At 41.4% G+C, this 9,879-nt stretch overlaps 1 non-coding gene across 1 annotated transcript; it reads left to right on the plus strand.

Annotated features, from left to right (window-relative positions):
- Positions 1 to 9,231: 9,231 nt before the first annotated feature.
- LOC112131076 (U6 spliceosomal RNA) lies at positions 9,232 to 9,338 on the plus strand. Its single transcript, XR_002913228.1, has one exon. It is a non-coding gene; the product is annotated as a U6 spliceosomal RNA (small nuclear RNA).
- The last annotated feature ends 541 nt before the right edge of the window (positions 9,339 to 9,879 follow it).

Here is a 9,879-nt window from a genome sequence, read left to right on the forward strand (position 1 = left end):
AGTTTTGAGGATTTAATTAATCACACTACTTAGTACATGGTACTTTATCATCTTTGGTTTGTGACAATGTCACTTCTAAATTTTATTTTTTTATATATATATATTTGAGACAGGATCTCACTCTGTCATCCAAGCTGGAGTGTAGTAATGCAATCTTGGCTCCCTGCAGCTTCGACCTCCTGGGTTCAAGGCAGTCCTCCTACCTCAGCCTCCCAAGTAGCTGGGACTACAGCTATAGCTGCACACCACCATGCCCAGCTAATTTTTGTATTTTTAGTGGAGATGGGGTTTCACCATGTTGCTCAGGCTGGTTTCAAACTCCTCGGCTCAAGTGATCCACCTGCCTTGGCCTCCCAAGGTGCTGGGATTCACAGGTGAACCACCGTGCCCTACCTATTTGTCCATTTTTTTCTCTTTTATTCCTTTTCTGTTCCCCACTTAGATAATTAAGTTTTATTTAAAGTGTCTGTTATTTTTATTTGTATCTGTCCTTATAAAAAGTGAATTTTTGTTTTGTATTAATACATTTTTAATTTCTGCAAATAGCATAATGTTTTAATCGCATTTTTTTCTTCATATTTTTCACTGAGCACTGTTTTAAAATGCATTCATCTTGCTGTGTATGCATCTAATCCATTGCTTTTGATTGTTGCATAATATTTTACAATACAACATCTACCACATTTTAGCTATCTCCTCTCCATATGATAACTAGGTTGTCTTTGAATCCCTATGACCATAAATAGCACACAATAAATATTTTAATGCAGAACCCCTATGTGCCTGCATAAGAATTTCTTTGGGCTATATCCCAGGAGTCTAACTGCAAGCTCATAGAGTGTATGAGTTCTGAATTTGCATACTTCATGTCAGATTGTGATCCACAATGGCTGTACCAGTCCATACGCCCACCAGAGTTCCAGCATCCCCACAACTCCACCAGCTGGCATTATCAAGCATTCTAATTTCTGTAGCTTAGTAGATGTAAAAGGATAGTATGTTGCTGATTTAATTAGCATTTCTGTGGTACTTTGGGCATCACTTCATATGCCTTTTGATTTTTGGAATTCCTCTCTGTTTATATCTTTTTCTCTCTTTTTTTGGTGATAATGTTCATGCCAACTATTTGTATGTTTTGCTTTTATTTTTTCCTAAGGGTTGCTGCCCTTTTATTTATTTACCAGATTTTTGTGTTGCATATTTCGAACATATTCTCCCATTCTCTTATCTAGTTATGTTGTGTCTTTTTTTTTTTTTTTTTTTTTGAGACAGAGTCTGGCTCTGTCGCCCAGGCTGGAGTGCAGTGGCACGATCTCGGCTCACTGCAAGCTCCGCCTCCCGGGTTCACACCATTCTCCTGCCTCAGCCTCCTGAGTAGCTGGGACTACAGGCGCCCGCCACCATGCCCGGCTAATTTTTTGTATTTTTAGTAGAGACAGGGTTTCACCGTGTTAACCAGGATGGTCTCGATCTCCTGACCTCGTGATCCACCCACCTCAGCCTCCCAAAGTTCTGGGATTACAGGCGTGAGCCACCGAGCCCAGCCATGTTGTCTTTCATCTAGTTATTTTGTTCAACAATGTTCTTTGTTGAACAGAAATTCTTAATTTTAATGTCATTATATTCATCAATATTTTTGTCTTACAGGCCTGGTGTGGTGGCTCACATCTGTAATCCTAGCACTTTGGGAGGCCAAGGCAGGCAGATCGCTTGAGCTCAGGAGTTCGAGACCAGCCTGGGCAACATGGCAAAACCCCATCTCTACAATAAACAACAAATTAGCCGAGCATGGTGGCTGATACCTGTAGTCCCAGCTATTTGGGGGCTGAGGTGGGAGGATCCCTTGAGCCCAGGAGGTTGAAGCTGCAGTGAGTTGAGATTGCGCCACTGCCCTCCAGTCTGGGTGACAAAGTGAGAGCCTGTCTCAAAAAAAATTGTCTTACAGTTTGTGCATTTGAAGTTTTGCCTTTCCTTTTCAGTCACACACTATAATTATCTCATATTTTTGTTTGTTAGCTTTTCACATTTATTATGTTTTTAACCCTCCTAGAGTCTATTCTTATACGATGTAGAATTGTTGTCATATGGTAATTATACTATTCAAGCTTTGATATATCAGTTTCTGAGAGAGGGATGTTAAAGTCTTCAGCTACAATTATGCATCTCTTGATTTTTCTCTGCAGTTGTTTTGTGTGTGTGTTTGTTTGTGTGTAGCTGGAGTACAGTGGCATGATCATGGCTCACTGTGGCCTCAAACTCCTGGGCTCAAGTGATCCTCCCACCTCAGCCTCCTGAGTAGCTAGGACTACAGAAGTATTCCACCATGCTGGTAAATTTTTATTTTATTTTTTATAGAGATGTGGTCTTGCTATAGTGCTTGTCTTGAACTCCTGGCCTTAAGTTATCCTCTCACCTCAGCCTCCCAAAGCACTGGGATTATAGGTGTGAGCCACTGCACCTGGCTCAGTTATGTTTATTTTTTATTTTTTGAAACAGGTGGGACTGTAGCTGGGACTACAGGTGTATGCCACCATGCCTGGATAATTTTTTTATTTTTTATTTTTTAGTAGAGACAGAGTTTCGCCATGTTTGTCCAGGTTGAGTTCTGTATATTTTAAGACGGTATGATTAGGTGCATCTGTGTGTTTTGCCTGTTGTATCTATGTATTTGTCTATTGTTCCTTTTAAGAAAAAATAATGACTTTTCATCTCATCTTTTGAAACTAAAATTCCTCTTTGACAGATAATAAGATCGCAACCCAGTTCACATTTGCCTGGTTTATCTTTCTTTTTATTTTTAATCTATCTCTTTAAGTATGTCTCTGGGTCGGATGTGGTGGCTCACACTTGTAATCCCAGCACATTGGGAGGCCAAGGCAGGCAGATCACTTGAGGTCAAGAGTTTGAGACAAGCCTGGCCAACATGGTGAAACCCTGTCTCTACTAAAAATACAAAAATTATCCAGGAGTGGTGGTGGGCACCTGTAATCCCAGCTACTTGGGAGGCTGAGGCAGGAGAATTGCTTGAGCCTGGGAGGTGGATGTTGCAGTGAGCCGAGATCAGGCCACTGCACTCCAGCCTGGGTGACAGAGTGAAACTCCATCTCAAAAAAAAAAAAAAGTATGTCTCTTAAAGTTAGTTTACTGTTGGATGTAATTTTTAAAAATCCAATTGGTGAGATTCACTTTTTTTACATTTAATGTTATTATTATATATTAAGATTTAGTTCTATCCTCCATTTACTTTACGTTCTTTTTTTATTTTTAATCTCCATTTCTGCTTTCCATTGAATAGGCTGAATTATCTTCTGCTGGTTTAAAATTTGTACATAATTTTTTTTTCCTTATGGTGGTGGCCCTTAACTTCAGACTCACACCCATGGGCTTAAGAGAGCTTCTCCCTCTCAACAGTTTGAACAAAAGACTACACAAAAGTTCCAAGCTTGATTCTCAAAGAGTCAAGTGTTATGTGTTCACGTTGATCGAACCAATGTTGCTGAAGCAAGGGGTATTTGATCTTCAAAGGAAACACAGAGTACCAGTCCCAAAAGAAGGGGAAATGGAGGCTAAGAGATCGTAAAATGGTATATGTCCACATCTTTCTTTTTTTTTCCTTCAGAGATGCAGTCTTACTATGTTGCCCAGGCTGGACTCAAACTTTTGAACTGTCAAACTCCTGGCTCAAGTAATCCTTCTGCCTCAACCTCCCAAGTAGCTGGGGTTACAGGTGTGTGCCACCACAGCTAGCTTCACATCTTCTCTCATGTGAAATAAACTCCTTTGAGCCTCAGCTTCTTCATCTGTGAAATGGCAATGATAATACCTATCTCCAAGGGGTGATATGAACAGCAAATTGGGTAACAGATATGAATGTTCCTTGTGAATCATCAAGTGCTATGCAAAGTTTAGTCATTATTCTCACTCTTGCATTTATCACATGATATTATTGACATTTGTTTAGGTGTTGGTATTTATCTACAATGCTGCAAGGGAAGTATTGTCCTAGCCAGCATTCTCCCTAAAGTGTGCTGATGCACGTAGAATTGATTTTCATTTCTTGAGAATAATGAGTGGGCATGATGTCAGCACTATGTTTGACCTAGGAGTCAGTTTCCATCCAAAGAGGTTTACAGTCCTGAGGCAGCTAACTTACTAGCAGACTGGCCAGACTGCACACAGCTGAAAGCTTGGCTCCAGTTTCTTCTCTGCTTTGAGTTAGATGTGTGACTTTTGCCAAGTCACTTAAACTCTCTGAGCCTCAAAGTTGAGGCCAGGCGCAGTGGCTCACGCCTGTAATCCCAGCATTTTGGGAGGCTGAGGCGGGCGGATCACGAGTTCAGGAGATCAAGACCACCCTGGCTAACACGGTGAAATCTCATCTCTACTAAAAATACAAAAAATTAGCCGGGCATGGTGGCACGTGCCTGTAGTCCCAGCTACCCGGGAGGCTGAGGCAGGAGAATCAATTGAACCCAGGAGGTGGAGGTTGCAGTGAGCTGAGATCGCGCCACTGCACTCCAGCCTGGGGGCCAGAGTGAGACTCCATCTCAAACAAACAAACAAACAAACAACTCTCTGAGCCTCAAAGTACTTGCCTGAAAAATGGAGGTTGTAAGAAGACCTGCCTCTTAGAGTTGTGGTAGGATTAAGAAGATTATATGCAAAAGGCCTTGGCCTAGGAGAAGATCTCAAGTTTATTAGACACAAATTCAAATCTATTGAGCATTTACTAATTTCCATTCTGATGCATTATGACTAGTTTAAGTGCAGGTTCTTTCTCATCTCTGAGATACAATAAATTGATCTGTTTCCTTGGAGCAACAGTTATTTCTCTCCAGGCCTTATGTTTTCAGAATTTGGACCAGGAATCCTTGCCCCAGGATTACAGTCTCACAAGAAAAATCCTGTTTCTTATGGGCACCTGGAGTTGATAATTCTGCTTCTTTTCACACATGAAGGATTTAGTTTCAGACTAAACTGAAAGATAGTGTATATCTGCTCTGTTTACTGAAATAGGTTTTCCCTCTATGTGATTATTCATAAACCTACAATAATCCCATGAATTAGGCCCTGATATCACCATTTTACCGATAAAGAAGTGGAAGTTCACATAAATCAAGTGACAAAATCAAGCTGATCATGAAAAGGGAGGTGGGCTTTGGAGTCAGACAGACCTGAGTTAGGATTCCAGCACTGCATTTACTAGATTTTGAACTTTGGTCCAGTGACCTACTTTCTTAAGTTTCCGTGTCCTCATCTGTAAAGTTGGGATTATAATAACATATACCTTACATGCATATTGTGAGGTTGAATTGAGAGAGTATGTGTAAAGTAGAGTGCCTGGCACATGGTAATTACTCCATAAATTCTTAGATACTTGATAATTATACTGGGAGCCCAGAGCCCATAGAACCTACCTATCGAGTGCTGCCTTATAGGAAACTTCAATTACCATCAAGCTGTTTTAGAACTTTTCACTGGCCATTCAAATGGTTGCCCTTAAAAATCCCTTGAGCTGTGATTCAAGATTAAAGTCCCAGGTAGGAAATGAGGGCAACAAGATATGTATAGTGAAAGGAAACCTTGAGTGGGAGTCTAGAGATCTGGGATGTCATGATGACTCTTATTCAGTGTGTGTGGGACCTTAGGCATAGCACTCTACCTTCCCAGCCTCAGTTTTATTATTGGTTAAATGGAAACTATTCTTTACCTCACTGGAGGTATAAATGCAGATGGATAAAAATGCTCTTTTTGCAATTTTAGAAAGGCTGTATATGCCAGGTGCAGTGGTTTAAGCCTGTAATCCCAGCACTTTGGGAGGCCAAGGTGGATGGACTGCTTTGAGCTCAGGAGTTCGAGACCAGCCTGGGCAACATGGTGAAACCCCATCTCTACTAAAAATTTAAAAATTAGCTGGGCATGGTGACACACGCCTGTAGTCCCAGATACACAAGAGGCTGAGGTGGGAGGATGGCTTGAGCCTGGGAGATGGAGGTTGCAGTGACCTGAGATTGTGCCACTGCCCTTCAGCCTGGGTGACAAAGCCAGACCCTGTCTCAAAAAATAAAAAAAAAGGCTGTGTAAATGTGAGTGCTTTCAATTTGTGTTTACTTTTCTCCCCAGATGGAGAGTAAACTGGACTCGACCATAACCTGAGACCTTCCTCCCAGAGAGCAACTACTGGGAAGCCCAGCCTTTAAGTGAGGCCTGGTTAACTATTTGTTGCTTCTGCTGCAACAACTTGTGCTCAGATATCGGTCACCAAGCCTGCTACATCCTCATCCTTGCAGAAAGGCAGCACTATGCTGACCGTCCCCACCCACACCCTTCTCTAACACAGCTGTCTGGACTAAGACTGGGAATATGACCCAAAGGCAAGCAACCCATGGGCTTGCCAATGACTTACAAATGTGTCTTGGCTCCTAAAATATGAGTTGGACAAATCAATATTTCTCTCTCAGGAATTTGAATCAGGCAGCATGAGGTGATTGAGGCAATTAGCAGCAATAAAAACTATGACTAACAGGATGTAAAGAGAGAGGCCATGAGGTTGAGTAGGGGTATGTGTGGGAGGAGATGGAGTGTAGATGATGACAAACCAAAGTGATAAAGAAGCAGAAATTATGAATGAACAGATCTATGAAGTAGAAAAGATAATATATGGATAGACAACAGATATTTCTAGAGTTCCTTCTATTTGCTGGAAACTGTGTTTGGCTCTGAACATAATGAAAGTGACTAAGACACAGCCTCTGCTTTCACAGCACTTTATTTTAGTGGGGAAGAGAGACAAACAAGCAAACAAACAAATAAATAATTACAATTTTTTTTTTGAGACAGAGTCTCACTCTGTTTCAGGCTGGAGTGCAATAGCATGATCTTGGCTCACTGCAACCTCTGCCTCTCAGGTTCAAGCAATTCTCCTGCCTCAGCCTCCTGAATAGCTGGGATTGCAGGTGCGTGCCACCATGCCTGGGTAATTTATTCTTGTATGTTTTTTTGAGATGGAGTCTCATTCTGTTGCCTAGGCTGGAGTGCAGTGGCACTATCTTGGCTGACTGCAGCCTCTACCTCCCAGGTTCAAGCAATTCTCCTGCCTCAGCCTCCCAAGTAGCTGGGATTACAGACGCCCACCACCACACCTGGCTAATTTTTGTATTTTTAGTAGAGATGGGGTTTCACCATGTTGGCCAGGCTGGTCTGGAATTCCTGACCTCAAGTGATTTGCCCACCTCGACCTCCCAAAGTTCTGGACTACAGGCGTGAGCCACCACACCTGGCCGACAAAAAAAATTTTTTTTTTGAGACAGAGTCTTGCTCTGTCGTCAGGCTGGAGTGCAGTGGTGCTATCTTGGCCCACTGCAACCTCCGCCTCCCAGGTTCAAGTGATTCTCCTGCCTCAGCCTCCAGAGTAGCTGGGACTGCAGGCATGCGCCATCACGCCCAAATATTTTTTTTTTTTTTTTAGTAGAGACGGGGTTTCACAATGTTGGCCAGGATAATCTTGCTCTCTTGACCTCATGATCCGCCCATCTCGGCCTCCTAAAGTGCTGAGATTACAGGCATGAGCCACCGTGCCTGGCTAACAAATTGTTTTAAAGGCTAAGAAGAAAACAAATATGGGGCCAAGATGGAACATATCAGGGAGGGTCACTGATGATCTTGGCAGGAGTAGGGAGGGACCTACTTAAGAAATAGCACGATTCTAATTAATGATGTCCAGCTTTAAAAAAACATTTTAAAATAATAATTTAAAAAAGCAATGGGAGGGAGAGTCTCTCTGGACAGAAAATTAAAATGAGACCTGAAGAATGAGAAGGATCCAGCTGTGTGAAGATCAGAGAAAACAATATTTGACATTTCTCAGAATAGGGGATTTAAAGGAAAAAAAGAAGAATACTTCAGATAGAGGATGTTTAAAGCCTGCTGGCAGGAAAGAGCTTATCATGTGCAAGGAAGACGATGCGGGTTGGGGTGTGAAAGCCATGTGGATGGAGCAAAGGAAAAGAAAAGGAAGCATGAGATGAGTTTGGAGGTATAGGCAGACGATAGATCACACAGGCCTCTGTAGGCTTTGGTAAGGAGTTGGGAATTTAGTTCCAGTGTAGTGAGTAGCCATCAAATATTTGATGCTAGGTAGTGACATGAGCTAGGATAGTGTGGCAGTTAAGCTTGAAGGCTAAGAAGTCAACCTGGGTTCAAACCTAAGTTCTACCATTTACTGGCTGTGTGTCCAAGGCTGTGTGACCTTGGGCAAATTTCTTAATCTCTCTCTGCCCTAGTTTCCTTATCTGTAAAATTGAGGTAGATTTGGGTTTTACTTCATGGAGTTGTTGTATAGATTAGATATGTGTAAAACAGTTCCTGGCACATAATAGACACGAATAAATGTAAGCTCGTATTATTATTATTTTGTTTTTAGAAAGGTCATTGTAGCTGGTGTATGGAGAATGAATGTGGGGGCATAAAAGGAAGAGGGTAAAGAATAGGTGAGGGGAGGCCAGTTATGAGGCTTATGAGTAGCCTGGGTAAGAGATGATGAGTGAAGTGATGGTGGTAGACACAGAGAGAAATGGACTAATGTGACATAATTTTGGAGGTAAAATTTTCATATTTTTCAGATGGACTGGACATCGGGGTTGAGGAAAATGGAAGAATCAAGAATAACTTCTAGGTTTCTGGCTAGAGTAACCAGGGGGATGGAAGTGACATTTACAGAGATTAGGAGCTGAGGCAAAGTAGGTTTGGCAGGGAAATTAGGAGTTCTATTTTAGACATGTTAAACCTGAGATGTCTTAAGACATCCAAGTGGGTGTCTATTAAACAGTTGGTTACACATTTTGGAGACCAGAAGAGAGGTCTGGGATAAAGATGTAAATTTGGAAGTCATTAGCATGATTAGCATTTGAAGACATAGAAATAGTTGAGATCACCTAGGAAGAGAGTCTGCAGAGAGAAGTGAAGGGAGCCAAGAAGAGTCTGGAGGATTTTACGGTGGTGGAATAGACAAGGAGAGTGAGGACAGACCTGAGAAGAGAGAGTAAATCAGAAGAATGTGGTATCACAAAAACCAAGAGACGAGAGGGTTTCAAGAAAATTGGAGAGGTCAGCTGAGTGGAAAGGTCAAATAAGACTAAGGAAAATATTGGTCACTGATGATCTTGGCAGGAGTAGGGTCAGTGAAGTGGGTGGTCTAAGTAAGAATTAAATAAGTTGAAGAATGAATTAGAGGTGTGCTTGCTTTGACAACATACTTACAAAAAAAAAGGAACAATACAGAGAAAATTGGCTTGACTCCTACACAAGGATGACACATCTGTGAAGCATTCTATATGCTTTTTGTATAGATTTTAATTTTGTGACAGTGTTTATCTTTACATATTTAAAAACGGAATTAAATAAACAAGAATGGAAGGGATCCTAAAACTGAATGTAAACAGAAACAAGTGAACCAAACTATATTTAAATAAGTAATGTAATCATTCTGAAGGAAAAAAAAATGAATCCAAATACTTTTGAACATAGTACTTGAATATACACCTTTTGTCTAAAAACAAAACAAAACTGCAAACAAATCTTGAACCCTGTTTAGTAGATTGTTTTTGTTAGCAGAATGGATGTAGCAATTCTATTTTGTGTCTATCTTGTTTATTTATTTATTTATTTATTTATTTTTGAGATGGAGTCGTGCTCTGTTGCCCAGGCTGGAGTGCAGTGGCGTGATCTTGGCTCGCTGCAACCTCTGCCTCCAAGGTTCAAGTGATTCTCCTGCCTCAGTCTCCCTAGTAGCTGGGATTACAGGCATGCACCACCATGCCCGGCTAATTTTTGTATTTTTTAGTAGAGATGGGGTTTCACCATGTTGGCCAGGCTGGTCTC

Source organism: Pongo abelii, chromosome 1 (assembly GCF_028885655.2).
Source record: "Pongo abelii isolate AG06213 chromosome 1, NHGRI_mPonAbe1-v2.0_pri, whole genome shotgun sequence".
Classification (NCBI taxonomy): domain Eukaryota; kingdom Metazoa; phylum Chordata; class Mammalia; order Primates; family Hominidae; genus Pongo; species Pongo abelii.